Raw genomic sequence first — 16257 nt, 5'->3', positions numbered from 1 at the left:
GAATCAGAGGCAGAACCAGGACATGAATCCCAGTCTTAAACACGATGCTCCCCCTCATCAAACGATGAGAGGACAAGCGTAGGGCTGGCAGGGAAGCTGGTTTAAGACATGACTGCCTTCTAAGCTTTCACGATGGGGAGTTTTGCATTAATAATGGAAAGCTGCTGCCAAAGGTATCTTTCTAAAACACAAATTTCATCATGTCACTCCTCGTATTTAAAGCCCTCTAAGGGCTCCCCGTGGCCCACAGGATAAAGTTAAATAATCTTAGTAAGATGTTCAAAGCCCTTCAAAGTCTGACCCGCCGCCTCTCCAGCTATAGTGCCTGACATCCCGTCTCAAGCAGCTTAGATTCCAGTCCCAGGAAATTCATTATTGTTCCACAAAAATCTCTTCTGGGGCTCTGGGACTCTGCCTACACTGTCCTTTCTGCCTGGACTGCTCTCCTATCCCTCCTCTGCCTTGGGTTGATGTTGAGTGAACTACGACTTATAACCAAAATTCACCACCAAAGTTAATCCTCTTTGAAGTTCATGGCAGTTCAGCAGGCAGAGTTTAACTTTCTGCTCTGTGCTTCTGCACAGCTTTGTTCTTACCCAATTATCACATTCATCACACTCTACTCTAATTATCTGGGCACATTACTTTCTTCCAAACTGAACTGTGAGTACCTCCAGGGCAGGGACTCCAGCGGTTCTGTCCCTGTTTACCCTGCCAGTTCTGCAGTGCAAATGCTCACAGGGAATGTTCGTGAAGTGAGAGCCCAGGACAAGGAAAGCTAGTTTTCAGAGACGACATTATGACAGAGAATGCTGAACTTTAAACGAGTATTCCTGGAATGCTTGGAGGGATCTGGAATCTTCCAGGCCAATTTGAGAAGCTCCCAATGCCAGCAGGAACCATTAGCTACTAGAACTATCTAACTATTCCCATGTCCTGGCCCCTGGGATTAAAGTCGTTGCCTCTAGTCATGGATCCAGTTACCCAGTCCTCTCTTGTGTTCCTATCGGTGGGGCTGGGGCTCCGAGTGACTCATCTTACTGCCTTGTCTTGCCATGAGCACAGTCAATGTTGGCAGTGAGTTCAGATCCTAGGTTATAGCTGAGGCTCATTCAGTCATTTTAAACCCTATACTGAACACTTGCTAAGAGCTGAACCCTCTGCCAGGTGCAGCCTGTCCCTTCACAGAGAACATTGTAAGGCAGAACTGTGGAGCCTCGTGATCCTTATGGAAGACCCAGGGAGGCTACAGTTCAGTTTGGGGGCTTATAGAAAGCCCCCAAGAGGAAGGGAGGTCTTGGTGCAGCATGGAGGTGAGGCTGAGCTCCCAAGCCCTGGTCTACTCTGGGGCTTCCTGCTCTCCAAGGACCACTAGGCTCCTCTGTGAGCCTCCCCCATCATCTGTGGCTCTAACCAGATGGTTGTCAATGCTGCCTTCGCTCTAAGGGGATTCTAAGAGGAAACCTGACTGGGGTTGGGAACACCAAAAGGGAGAGGGGAGCTCATTAAACCAGACCGTACAGTCTCTGGGGTCTGATTCGAATTTCCATTGTTTCAGAGATGTCACGCCATAGCACCCCCATCATGACTGGATGCTGCTGCTAATGGTGTGTGATCTGGGGGACAATGCAAAATCTGTTAACAATCAGGGCTCTGGGTGCGCTGCCAGCCAAGGGTGGGTTGAGATTGGGTGCTATGCTGCCCACACTTCTTCCCCAAAGACTAATAAGCACCAGCCTTCGTAGGGTTAGGTGGACTGTCCCACCGTGTGTGTGTGGTGTTGAACACTTCCAGATGTCTTTTCAAGGGACATCGCTCCAGATCTGATCCTCATAACGCCCTCTTAGGGAAGTAGACCACACTTTTCTATTTCCATTTCATGGATGATGCAATGGAGGCTCAGAAAGATAAGGTAATTTGGCCAGAATTGGGAGGGGGTCTGGAAAAGACTTATTTTCTCCTGGCTGACAGTGTGTATGACCGTTCTTTGTATCCAGATGTTACTCAAGGAGGAACGGCCCTTCTCTGAGCAGCACACTGTGCACCTCCGTGGACTTGCTTGCTGAATGACTCTTGGACGTCAGCCCATTTGTTGGGGGCGGGAACGCTGCTGGCTGTTTATGTGTGCATACCCAGCACACAGCCTGGAGTGCACAGGGTCTCCGCAAGGATGATGAGTTCTAAGCAGACTGCGGTCCCAGAGCCCCGACCAGCATGTGGCCATGAGTTCGGCCTCCTCTGTACCTCACTCCCCCATCCACAAAGTGGATGTGCCCCCAGGAAGTGCCACCGTGCTGGAAACTTCAGATTCCTGCCTCCCCACTTCTTGCTGTGTCACCTTGGGCAGGTTGTTTCACATCCCTTCCTCTCCACCTGCATCCCAGAGAGAATGGATGGCAGGACTCCCACTGGGCGATCATGATAATCACATTAAAAACAGCGTATACAAATTGCTTCACATGGTGCCTGACATCCTTGTTTGACAAATTTTCTCTACTCTTCACCTACAACAACCACCGCCTATTATAGAGAGGTCCTTGATTTCATGATTTCTCCTTTCGACTCTCGTTCACCTACTATGGGCTGGCGCTCTGGGTACGAGGAGATGAATAAGCCTCCCGCTGGGTACACGTTGACTGCAGGAGATAAGCAGCATCCACGAGCTCATCGCTCTCCCACTTGGCTTCCCTAACAAGCACCTGAACTGCAGAGATTGGGAGGGAAAAATGGGATGAAGGAGAAAGACCAGGGAGGGAGATGTGAGGCCGTTATCCCTGGTGCAAAAGAGGATGATTCAAGTCGAATGCGGTACTAATTTAAGTACCGAAATGACTGATGTATTTTCCATGGTGTTTTATTAATCAGCCTCAGATGGAGCACAATTTGCAAATTTCATGTGGCAGCTATTAAACATCTCCTACGTAAGTAAATGAAACGGATTTACTGATTCCAGCAGACACTTTGTGAATCAGTAATGGGAGCGAGAGCCCCTGCACAGGCGGACATACTGACGCTGCTCAAAATGCAACTCGCGCTCAGACCCCGGCTAAATTGATTTAATCCCTCACACACGTTCGGAGCCCCGGCAGACGCGATCAATATTGATACAGTGGCGGAGGTCAGTGATCACCGGGTAGAGTCCAGGGTGCATGTTGATGCTCTGAGTTTCTGCCCAGGAGAGCAATCCTGGAGGGAGGGGCCAGGGCAGCAGCATCACCAGGTGGTGATTTGCGAGGCCCTGGGGCGAGGAGCTTTGTCTCCATCTGATGAGAGAGGAACTGGAGGCCTAAAGAGGTAAAGTGTTTTATCCCAGTTTGTGTGCTGAAGAGGAAGAGAGGCCTCTTGGCTCTACAGAGGGCAAGGAACCAAGGATACTAAACCGGGGGCCCTCTCGCACCCCTGGAAAGCTGAGACCCTGGGGTAGTGCAGAGAGCATCCATCTAGCATCCAGGACTCCCTGCCTGAGGCCCAGCTACATGACTTCCTGGCTAAAGACTTTCCCTCTCTGGGCCAGGCTTGCGGATCTATAAAGTGAGACCCTCGGAATCAGGCCCACGACTCAGATGATGAGCGACGTGGATTTCCCTCCGAGAGGAATATCTTGTTGAAAGGACTGTAGGGATGGAGTGTGGAGGCAGGAACGTGTGAAGCTGCAGAGCCTCCTGAGTGGTCCAGCAGGCGTCCTGCTCTCCTGCTGTGACCCTCTGATGCTCCAGATACCGGGCTGTGGGTATGAGGTGGGTTGCTCCACCATGTTCTTCTGTGTCTTTAGCTGTGATCAGTTTTGATTCAGTCAAACTCAAGCTCATTCTGTGATTCCACAGGTATTTGCTTCGCATCTGCCCTGTGCCAAACCATGAGGATGCTGGGGTTGAAGGAACTGGACAACGTTCTCCCAACTGTATGATGGGGACAGAAGTGCTGTGGGTGGAAAAGAGGACCTCTCTTGAACTAACTCAGCCACATCTGGGCCTGTTTGCATCGTTCACACACACTTCCTTTTCCCATTTAAGTGCTTAAATGATTTAAAGTGGTTTAAATAGAATCCTTGAAAGTCCCTCTCCTCCCCGTTTCTTCCTAAACAGCTCCTACACAGCCTTCAGGGCCTCGTTCAAGGGTTGCCCACTGAAGTACTTACACCTGCCGCTTCCTCCCATCCAACAGGTAGAGCATCTCCTCAGTCAGCCCACAATACGTCACACAAGTGTTTGGTGGAGCACAATAGTCATTGTTTTCATTTGCCTCTGAGCCCTTTGGGTGGAGCGAGGACATGGCTTCCTCATCATCACTGAATCCCAAGCCTGGAGTACTTACTGGCCCCAGTAATGTTTGTTCCATGAATATTTCTTCTTATTGAGGTCTGACAGGAGAAAGGGCTGAGAAAAGGAACTGATACCCATCAAGCCTGCAGCACCTTCAGTTATAGGCCCAACGCCTGGCCAGGTTAGCATAAATCTCCACACTAAAGACCTCTTTACTTCCGTTCCTGAAGCCTATACCACATGCCAGGCTTTCAACAAAAAATTACAAGGTCTGCCAGAAAGCAAGAAAACACTGAAGCAAGAAAAGTCTGAAGAGACAAAGCAAACATCACAACCAGACTCAGACATGACACAGATGTTAGAATTATCAGGCAGGGAATTTAAAATAACTATAATTAATATGTTAAGAACTCTGTGGAAATGTAGACCACATGCAAGACAGATGGGTAAAGTAAGCAGAGGTGGAAACTCTGAGAATCAAAAAGAAATGCTAGAAATCTAAACACCGGAACAGAAAAGAAGAGTGTCCTCCATGGGCTGCTCGGTAGACTGGACACAGCTGAGGAAAGAATCCGTGAGCTTGAAGACAGGGTGATAATAAGTGTTCAAACTGAAATCAGAGAGAAAAACAATGAAAGAATAATGAAAACGGAATGAAAGCATCCGAGAACTGCGGGGCTACAGTGAGTAGGTGTAACACATATAACTGGAACACTAGAAAGAGGAGGACGGAGCAGAAGCATCGGAGTAATAACACCTGGCGATTTCCCCCCAGTTAACGGCAGACAAAGAACTGCAGTTGCAGGAAGCCTGGGGGACCCCTGGCAGGATAAACAGCCAACAGCAACAGCTGAAGGGGGCTTGCAGAGACCAGAGTACGGGGCGCCCAGCATTAGTGCCAGCCTCTCCATTATCTGTACGATACCTCATGGCCGTGACTCACAGACCTTTCAGATGGTTCCCCCTGAATCACTAAGCCCAGACTCTGCAGTAGCGATCTCGGTGGCTGGAAACCCTGCTGGTGGCACTGCTTGCTAGAGGAATGCTTCAGCTGTGCCATCCGTGGCGGTGCCTGGTGGCACAGCAGAAACTCTGCTGGTTGGGAGTTTGGTGGACCCAAAGGGGTCCACTGTACAGATTTGGGGCAACTCAAGAATCACCAGAAAGGGGATTTCCCTGGTACTTCCAATGCAGGGGGCAGGAATTCAATCACTGATCAGGAAATCAAGATCCCATATGCCACCTGGCCCAGCACTGCCCTCCCCCAAAAAAAGAAAGAAAGAAAGAAAAAATCACCAGGAAAGGAAGATCAAGAAATAGGCAGAAAAACCAATACAATACTGTAAAGTTAAAAAATAAAATAAAATACATTAAAAAAAAAAAAAAGATTTGGAAAAAACAGAGCCAAAATTTTCTTGTAGTTATCTCTGGGTAATGCACTTGGATGTAAGTTTAATTTTTTTCTAAAGACATCTGTATAATTTTCAAATTTTCAAAAATAAATGCAGAATACTTCTTAAATCAAAAAAAAAAAAAAAAAAAGGAAAAGAAATAGGTAGCAGCAAAGAGAATTACATGGCCAGAAAGGGAAAGTGTTAGTCACTCGGTCGTGCTCGACTCTTCGTGGTCCCATGGACTGTAGCCTGCCAGGCCTCTCTGTCCATGGGATTCTCCAGGCAAGAATACTGGAGTGGGTTGCCGTTCCCTTCTCCAGGGGATCTTTCTGACCCAGGAATCAAACCTCGGTCTCCTGCAATGCAGGCAGATTCTTTTACCGTCTGAGCTACCAGGGGAAAACTGTAATTCAAATCTTCCTACCCACCCTAACCAGTGCGGAAGGACTCTGCCCCATGGCCATTCACAGCAGACACCCCCTCCCCACTCTGCTTGCCTGAGAATGCACGTGCCATGGCCACTGTGGAAAGAAGGCTCTCGCACTCCTGCCCAGGTGAGCACCTGAGGCTGCCTGTTTATCTCCCACCAACCAGGTAAGCAGGGGGAGGACATGTGTGGATTTGTCTCAGATCCAAGTTCAAATCCAAGAGCTGCACCATTGTCTTGCCAAAATTGTTAGAAGAATGCCACGCATCTTGAAGCAGCCTACTGCTCACAGAAAACATCTGCCATAAACTGGATGCTGTCTCTCCCTTAAATCCATACACTGACATTCTAATCCCCAATGGGTGGCATTAGAATGTGAGGCCTTTGGGAGGGGATTACATCATGAGGGTGGGGCCCTTGTGACTGGTGTTAGTGGCCCTATGAATGAGATTTCAGAGCCCTCTCATCCTTCCACCAGGGGAGGAGGATGCAGGGAGGATACCACTGTTTGCAAGCCCTGAAAGTGGCCCTCATCAAATACCAAGTCTGCCTGCAGCTTGATCCTGGACTTCTAGCCTCCAGAACCAGGACAGATGTAGCTATCATTTGTAAGCCCCCCCCGCCCCGCCCCCCCGCACCAAGTTCTGGTATAAGTTCTGGTACTCTGTGAAAAGACTGAGACAGTGTTTAACCTTCATTTGACCTCATGATCACCCTGGGAAGAAGGTGCCCTGCATCTCCATCCAACCGAGGAGGATGTTGAGGTTCAGGGAGACTGCAGGGGCCTGGCCAGCACTGCCCAGTTTTTTCTGTGAGGGGGTCTTTGTTCTGTTTTCCTTTCCCTGAGATGCTGGCTTTCTGGAGCAATCAGGATAGGCAGGATGGGGACTGCTGTAGAGCCAGGTCCCTGTTCCTCTCGATATGCTTCCTCGTCTTACTAACTTGGCTGGCTGTCCCATTTTACACTGATACAGCTCTGTCTGCCAAATGCCCTCCTGACGCCTGTATCACTTACCAGTTAGTATCACAAAAGTGATGTCTACACACCAACCCTCCTCACTCTCCTTCAGTCTTCAAGGCACCAAGACCATTGCCAGCCCCACTTGCACTATGGGGGTCAACCTCTCCACTTCTGGCTCCACCATCCACACTTATTCATAACTTCTTTGGCCAAAACCGAATGTAACTGGCAGTAGAAAAAAGACTCGGTTCATCATCAGCTTGTCTTGTGAAGATGAAGAACGGACAAAGGAGCTTTGTTATTTGCATATTAAATCCAAGCACACCCTCCACCCTTCAAAGCCTCCTCTCTCCTGAGTCTAGCCCTCAATTTTATTTCATCTTCCCTGTTAGCGACTTGCCACGTCTGGGAGGGATCCTCTGATTTGCTCACTGTTCTCTGGCGAGTTCAGCCCATTCCTGCATCTGCATTTTTTCCTGGCTGCTCATTCTCCCCCTCCTTTCTCTTCCCTTACTAGCTACAGCCCTCCTGAAACATGGCTCACCCCTAATAAAGACCTTCTCTCTGTCCAGCCACCACTCCCATTGGGGAAGCCCAGGAAAGAGCTTGGGGACTGCTCTGCTCTCAATGAGGGGCGCCAAGGACGCAACAGGGGTGGGGTGCTGAGGACTCAGCTCCAGAGGGGCGGGTGCTGAGTGGCTGTGGATGGAGAGGGTGGATACCCAGAAGGCACGTCTGGGAGAAAGGCTGCACCATTTACGCAAATGGGGGCTGCTTTTCATGAAGTACATCACATTGACTAAGCGGGGTACGGGACATCTGTTGAGGGTACTCTGTGCCTGGTGGGCTCACCCTCGAGAGCAGTCTGGATCAAAGACTGGTGAGAAGAAGCATGTTTGTGTAGAACTCTTGTGACTGGAGGGGATGATGTCTCCGGAAGAGAACTTACAGAGGAGAGAGGAGACCAACAAAAGGACCACATCCTCCTGACATAAAGACAATAAGTAGGACACAGAACAGGAAACTTCCCTGGAGGACTCGCTCTTAAACTCACCGGAAGCCACTTTTCTCATTTTCAAAATGGAAATAATAGTGCCTGCCTGGCCTCCCGGCTGAGCTATTCCACACACACACACCCTCATGAAGGGTCAGGAAATCCATCTGCAAAGTTCTGGGGAGGCTAGGCAGCATTATTCACAAAGGACGCTTCCGTATGCTTCCCTCGAAGACACAATTCCCCTTACAACATTTATGGGTTGACTCAATTACAGGATTTCATTTTGCACCCAATTTCAGGAGGGACCACAGCTGCGTCGTGTCTGCCCTCCTGGCTCCTTGTCCTTGTCACTTTCCTGAAGCTGCCAGGGCCAGCTTGGTCCTCCACCTCCCTCAGACCCCTCTTGCCTGCGCTGCTTTATCACCATCCATCACCCTTCATCTCAAGGGACCTTCTTCCCTACCCATCTCCCATGAGAGCCTCATTTCTAGTGCCTGCCTCTTGCTCTGATCAAATTCCTGGGCTCCGGCTCCTGGGCTCAGCCTCCCTGGCGATTTCACCCATGCCAGGAGCCGTCAACCACTGCCTGTGTCCAGGGAGAGTCAGGCCCGTGAGTCCAGTCCTGACATTCTTTAATGCTCCCATCTTCTGCTCAAACAAGTAACGCCCCGGAGGTGTTGCTCAGAATAACTAATAGTATTCACTGCATTTTATTCCAAAGTGACTCTGCTTCAGATCTCTGAGAATGGTGCAAAGTAGTTTCAGCAGCCAGTCTCCAAAGCTCAAAGCACCTCTGCCTTCCCCTCCCACCCCTGCAAACCCCACTGGGTGTATAAGACCCCCTCCCTCCCTCAATCGTCGCTGGCTGGGAACTGGCTCCCTGTCAGTTACTGGGCCTCCCCAGAACTTTGCAGATGGATTTCCTGATCCTTTGTTAGGATGTGTATGTGGAATAACTCTGCCAGGAGGCCAGGCAGAGAGCAGAGACACAGTCCTTTCCTGAAGCAGAGCTCCCCAACAGACATGTGGGGCCTGGGGAGACCCCGGTCCCCCACCATCAGAGCTAATCAGCTCCAGCGAGAGAGCCTTGTCTGTTTACTTCCACTGCTGGACAAACCATCACATTTTCCCAACATATCATGTCGTGAAAAATGTCAGGAGGCCCCATCCTCCAGGAGCCTCATTTCATTTGAAAGAGAAAGATGTAAGCCATGAATCAGGGCTCTGCCTTTTCTGTATCAGGTTCTGGCTCCCTGAGTCAGTTCACACTCACATCTCCGTGGGGCCTCGTACTGGTCCTGTCTACCTGCCATTTCCCAGGGTCCGGTGGTCCTGGAATGATGTGTGGAGACAAGGCAGGGAAAGATTTGCTGTCCCAGCTCTACCCTTGGCTTCACCAGCTTGACTACTTCAAACCCAACAGGAGGCTGGTCAACATGTCCCGCCTTGACTTTTGACAGCCTCCTGTCTGCCCCTGGGCACCCTGGCTACCTGGACATGGTCCTCACTGCCTGCTAACCAGCCCTGCTTTCCTCCCGTGGCCCCTGAGTATGCGGCCCCATCAGGGGAAACCTCATCTCCCTTGTTCCAGACCCCCAAGCACTGCTGGTCTCTCAACAGCCTCCCCGGGTAGATTGAGGGTGTTCATGCAGATGGGTCCTCTACTAGTTCCCTGTGATTTCCCAGAACTCTCAGGGTAGGGGAGGCGGGGAGAATGGTGGGGATGGTGGGGATGGTGGTGGGGAGGATGGTGGGAGGATGGGGATGATGGTGGGGATGACGGTGGGGATGGTGGTGGTGGGGAATCCATGGGGATGATGGTGGGGATGGTGGTGGTGGTGGGGAGGATGGTGGGGATGATGGTGGGGATGATGAGGGGGGTTCTGTGGGGATGGTGGTGGGGATGACAGTGGGATGGTGGGGTTGATGGTGGGAATGATGATCATGGGGATGACAGTGGTGGGGATGGTGGTGGGGATGATGGTGGGGGGGATCCATGGGGATGATGGTGGGGATGGTGGTGGGGATGATGGTGGGGGGGATCCATGGGGATGATGGTGGGGATGGTGGTGGGGATGATGGGGGGGATCTCTGGGGATGATGGTGGGGATGGTGGTGGAGGGGATCTGTGGGGATGATGGTGGGGATGGTGATGGGGATGACAGTGGGATGGTGGGGTTGATGGTGGGAATGATGATCATGGGGATGACAGTGGTGGGGATGGTGGTGGGGATGATGGTGGGGGGGATCCGTGGGGATGATGGTGGGGATGGTGGTGGGGATGATGGGGGGGATCTCTGGGGATGATGGTGGGGATGGTGGTGGGGGGGATGATGGTGGGGATGGTGACAGAGGGGATCTGTGGGGATGATAGTGGGGATGATGGTGGGGATGATGGTGGGATGGTGGGGATGATGGTGGGATGGTGGGGATGATGGTGGGAATGATGATCATGGGGATGACAGTGGTGGGGATGATGATGGTGGGGATGGTGGTGGTGGGGATGATGGTGGGGATGGTGACAGAGGGGATCTGTGGGGATGATAGTGGGGATGATGGTGGGGATCATGGGGATGATGATGATGGTGGTGGGGATGATGGTGGGATGGTGGTGGGGATGATGGTGGGGATGGTGGGGATGATGGTGATGGTGGTGGGGATGATGGTGATGGTGGTGGGGATGATGGTGGGATGGTGGCAGGGTTTGTGATGGTAGGGATCCATGAGGATGATGATGGGGATGATGGTGGGGGGGATCCGTGGGGATGATGTGGGGGATGATGGTGATGGTGGTGGGGATGATGGTGGTGGGGGGGACGATGGTGGGGATGGTGGTGGTGGGGATGATGGTGGTGGTGGGGATGATGGTGGGGATGGTGGTGGTGGGGATGATGGTGATGCTGGTGGGGATGATGGTGGTGGTGGGGATGATGGTGATGCTGGTGGGGATGATGGTGGTGGTGGTGGGGATGATGGTGATGCTGGTGGGGATGATGGTGGTGGGGATCTGTGGGGATGACAGTGGAGATGGTGGTGGGGATGGTGGGGATGATGGTGGGGATGATGGTGGGGGGGGGATGATGGTGGTGGGGATCCGTGGGGATGACGGTGGGGATGGTGGTGGGGATGGTGGGGATGATGGTGGTGGGGATGATGGTGATGCTGGTGGGGATGATGGTGGTAGTGGTGGGGATGATGGTGGGGGTGGTGGAGGAGATGGCAGTGGCAGTGATGAGACAGGTAGTGGCTGCTGTGTTTGCAGCTCTGGGCCCCACTCGCCCTCTGGAAAGCCCATATGTTAGCATTCTGGAGCCCTCCTGAAGGAAAGAGAGCACATCAGGGGATTAATAGCCACAAATAAGCTAAACTGTCCTCCTCAAATGGCATCTAATTGTCTCATTAAGAAACCAAGATGGAGAGCTGGCTAATTGTAAACAGATTTCCCACCCTCTCCGCTCCTCCACCCACTCCCTCCCAGCACACACGTACACACACATCCCGCCCTCCATCCGCTCTAACCTCAGCAAAGGATAACTACTTGCTGGAAATCACTGAGCATTTAAGGCAATGCTCTGGGGACTGAGGGAGCTAGACAAGGGCCCGGCTGGGGGCTGAGCTGGGATGGAGTCTCCAGGGGCCACTCCCCACCTCTGGATGCTGGCTGTATCTCTGCTTTCTGAAGAGGGGAGAAGGGACTGGAAAGGGGACTGCGGGGCCAGGATTCCTTCTCAGGCGGGTGAGCACTCTCAGCCACAATGCTGGAGAGACCTGGGCCCACGGCTTTCTCTGCAGGAGGCCACCCGTGGGTGCCAGGGCGGTGGTGCCTTTGCAGTTCCGAGCTGTGAACAAGAATCACTCTTATAGCGGTCCCTCCTGCCCTGTGCCTCTCACAGCCCTCATCCAATGATGGCTGGCCTTATGTAGGGGGGAACTACACAAACACGGGGAGCCGGCTGTGTGAACGTGTAGACGGCCATCGACAACCCAAGGAGCTGAGTCCTCCCTTAGAGTCTTAGGAGGAACCACCCTTGAAAGTGATGCCCACTCTCAAACTGTCAGTTTCTGGGAGCGTGGGGCACTCGATTCTGTGGTTTCAGCCGCTGATCGAAACGCCCAGACAGGAGTACACGCAGAATCCTGCCAGGCGGGCAGGTGCCTATGACCGGCAACGATGAGGATATCTCTGCCCCACAGGACAGCAGGTGCCCAACAGGGTGTGAGAGCCAGGAATAAACCTGTTAGCCTTGCCCTCTTCCACCTCTCTGGGCAGCTCAGAGACACGTCTGGGGAGAGGGCCTCTCGTGGGGTCCCCGGTGGGTGAAGCCCAGGCCCACACAGGTAACCTGATCAGTTATGCACCCTTGGGTGGGTGTCGTCAACCCCCATTCCCCAGCCTCTGGCCTGCTTACCATGGTCCCAGGCCCTGCTCTCTGGGAGTCAGAGGCTGAGACAGACAGGCAGCCCTTCCTCAGGGGTGGTGGAGGGGGAAGGGGCTTGGATTGCAGCTGTCGGGGTCACACGTGCCTCGAGGACATGCCTTGTCTCTGCTCGTGGTGGCTGTGGGGCCAGTGAGGACAAGTTCTTTCACATTGTTGGAAGAATTCCATTCCCTGCAGTTGTAGGACTGGGGTTCCTGCAGGTCACACCAGGCCATCAGCTTTCCTCCAGGCAGGCAGGAGAGGTTCCCTCTTGGGCTGCACTGGGGTCTCATAACAGTTTAATCAAAGCATCGACCCCTCATCACTTGCCACACAACACAGCCTAATCAGGGGCAAGGTTATTTCTTCATGTAAAATCCCCACCCATGCGCAAGGCGGGTGGGATTGTACGGAACGAGTCCACGGGAGGGGAGGAGGCCTTGGAATTCTGCCAACCGTACTCCACTCCCCTCCTGCCAGGCTCTGCTGGATGGGACCCAGCTAGAGAGGGTCTGCCCTGAACTTTCTGCTGTTTGCACCCTTGGGGTCCTCATGGTGACCCCGGGCACAGGGTTGAGGATCAACAACCCAGAGGACATATACTCCTCGTCTGCAAATCTGAGCCGTGCGCAGCCGTTGTCCCCTGGAGGCAGAACGTGGAGGTGGGTCAGCACTCTCTTCACGTCTCCGCCCAGCCCCCTCCCATGGAGCCCGCGCCAGGAACACAGAGCTGTGGCCTGAGCCTCCCCGTGGGCAAGGCAGTGAGGCCGTGGGGACACGCAGGGGCATGTGCTGCTCTGTGCAGTCTCTGCTTCTTACAAAGTTAAGCACAGTCTTACAGCGCATCCATTAATCATGCCCAGAGGTATTTACCCAATGGAATTAGAAACCAGGTTCACACAAAGCCCTGCACACATACATTTATAGTCTCACCCCCAACCGGAAGCAAGTAGGTGAAGGGGTAAACACCTGTAGGATATCCTGTAGGCTATCCAGACGTGGAACACCATCCAGCAATAAAAGGGCAGGAGCCACCCAGCCATGCAAAGATATGAGGGAAACTTTGATGCACCTGGCTAAGTGAGAGAAGTCATTCTGAAGGGCTCTGGGTCCATGATTCCGTCTATGTGACATCCTGGGAAAGGCAGCTGTATGGAGATGGTACACAGTCCAAGAGGCTTGAGTGGGGGAATTGCGGGGGATTTCTTGGAGGATGAAAGGATTCTGTGTGATTCTGAGATGGCCATTACAGGACACCGCACCTTAGTCAAAACCCGTAGAACTTTACCAAGAGTGAACCATAATGGACACAAATTAAAAAAACAAAATTTAGAAGTTCAAGGATCTGTGGATACAATGAAAAAAGAGCCAAAACATCATGATTACATTACAAATGTGTGAAGTGCCTCACTGAAAGGGGATGGAGAAAGGAGCTACCCTAAGTAACATGGGGACACGGGGCGTGTGTGGGACTAAAGGCAGAGGGGCTGAGCTCTGCGCTCCGGGGGTAAACTGTCCCCAGGGGGCATAGGCCTGGAGCTCCGATCGCACTGCACGTGCAGACCCAGCTGGACAATTACATGAGTGGGTGGCGGGTGAAGGGAGTGGGTTTCTTCAGGTTGGAGGGGAGGCTGTGGGTAAGCAAGGGGAGGAGGCTGGGGTGTTCCCCGTGGGGATGGTTTAGCGCTGGAGACGTCAGGATGAGCACCCGTCTAGTTTAATAGGGGCTTCCCTGGTGGCTCAGCTGGTAAAGAATCTGCCTGCAATGCAGGAGACCCGGTGTGATTCCTGGGTCAGGAAGATCCCCTGGAGAAGGGAAAGGCTACCCACTCCAGTATTCTAGCCTAGAGAATTCCACGGACTGTATGGTCACACAGAGTCGGACACGACTGAGCAAGCTGAATAGAGATACAGGCGGGCACACACAGAAACGTCCGCACATGCGTGTGCACCGGGTTGGTGACACACACACGTGTCCTTGCTCTGTCGGCTGAGAGCCTGGAGCAGTGACACCCGGCAGCAGCAGGCACCCCCAGCACCCAGATGTTGGCTTCTAACCCCGTTCTCCAGGCGGGACTCCTTGAAGGAACAGTTGACTCTGGGACAGAGCAGGGCACCCACACGATGAGCCCAGGGCACCTGCTGTGTCAGGAAGGGAGGATGTTCAACCAAGAGCATCACCAGGGAGCATGTCAAGGTCGACAGGAAGAGCTCCTGGTGGCTGCAGCTGGAACAACTCCAGCAACAAAAATACTGTGGCCAGGGATTATAAGTACAAAATTAATATCCATGAGGCTATATCGATATGAATAAATTATGGTGTAAACAAATAAGCAAAGGAGAATAGACAAAGCTCCTATTCCAAAGAATTCCAAATAACATATGTAGATACTTTGCCAGGCGGGGAGGGAGCAGGTCCCCAGCTCTCCAAATGTGGGCTCTGCAAAGGGAGTCCCTTCCACAGTGTCCAGAATGGAGGTGGGGGCTGTGGACAGACACTTCCCACCCTGTCCTGCGCCCAGCAGCCGCCCGGGCACAGGGCATGTAGGCTTCTCCCCACTGGTCCAGGCTCCTTAGGAATTCCAGTTCCCATCCCTGTGCCCATGGTGTCCTCTCCCCTACCAGCGCAGGGGCCCTGGGAGCCTGATTCCTGTAAAAGAGAACAGCTTGCCTTGCTGGCTTCTCCCAGACCATTGCTTTGTACCCCAAGCTGTCCTTGGCCTCTACTGAGAGGAGGTGTCTGGTCTATCTCTTCTGTCCATGGGATTCTTCAGGCAAGAACACTGGAGTGGGTTGCTGTTCCCTTCTGCAAGGGATCTTCCCAGCTCAGGGATCAAACCCGAGTCTTCACACTGCAGGCAGATTCTTTACCGTCTGAGCCACTAGGGAAGCCCCATATGGTCCCAAGTGAATTCCAAAGGTGACTGAATCCAGGAAGGACGAGGTCAAAAGTAGGGGCCAGGGGGAAGAAAGACTCACAGCCTTGTCTCCTCGCCTTCCAATGGTCCAGTGGCTCTGAGCGCTGGTCAGTGGCTACTCAGATCATCAGCGTCACCGACAGCCTGGAGAATCAGACGAGGTGGATGGGCCCTCTGCAGAAAGGTGTGCAGACACACACAGCTCTGCTTACAATTCTCACGATTTTCAGGGTTCCTGGTCCCCCCTGCAACTGAGACCAGAGCCCCTGGGACCAGGCTTAAAAAAGCACTGTCCCAGACCATGCCATAGAAGTAAGGAACAAATGACTGAGGAGACAAAATTACCTCATCGCAAACACAAAAATAAATTCCAGATGGATCAGAGACGTCAGTGGGAAATGCGAAACTGCAAAACATTTTTTAAAAGCACAAGAGAATGTTACAATTGCATTTTAATGGGGTCAGTGCAATCAGTGCACACATCAGAAGACGCTAAATGACCCGACAGAAAAATGGACAAAGCACAGGAACAGGCAATTCACAGGCGAGGGAGCCCAGCGAATTGTCCTCCATAAAGACATGAGGACAAGCTTGTCCGCACCAGCCATCAGGGAAAAGCAAAGACATGGAGACACCCCAACTCACACCCCCCAGTCCACAAACACTGGCGAGTCTGGTAACACCAAACGGTGGCAAGAATGTGGAGAAACAGGAACTCTCGCACATTGCCAGTGGGCAGGTGAATTGCTTGAACCACTCTGGAAAGCAATTGGATATTTTCTACCGAAGCTGAAATTGCTCTGCTCCTGAATGACCCAGCGATTCCACTCCTGGGCAGCTCCTTGAGCCACCCCTGCACTTGTTCACAAAGCTTGTTCAT

At 52.4% G+C, this 16257-nt stretch overlaps 1 long non-coding RNA gene across 1 annotated transcript; it reads left to right on the top strand.

Moving 5' to 3' along the window:
- The first annotated feature begins 1425 nt into the window (after positions 1–1425).
- LOC147359767 (uncharacterized) lies at positions 1426–6501 on the top strand. The gene is made up of 3 exons (XR_015140383.1): positions 1426–3118; positions 3515–3737; positions 3825–6501. It is a non-coding gene; the product is annotated as an uncharacterized LOC147359767 (long non-coding RNA).
- The last annotated feature ends 9756 nt before the right edge of the window (positions 6502–16257 follow it).

The sequence above is a fragment of the Bos grunniens genome, chromosome 14 (assembly GCF_055505025.1).
Source record: "Bos grunniens cultivar Pamir isolate PY7600 chromosome 14, Bosgru_T2T1.0, whole genome shotgun sequence".
Taxonomy (NCBI): Eukaryota; Metazoa; Chordata; class Mammalia; order Artiodactyla; family Bovidae; genus Bos; species Bos grunniens.
Note: the sequence above shows the minus strand (reverse complement) of the source record. Positions and strands in the feature narration are given on the sequence as shown.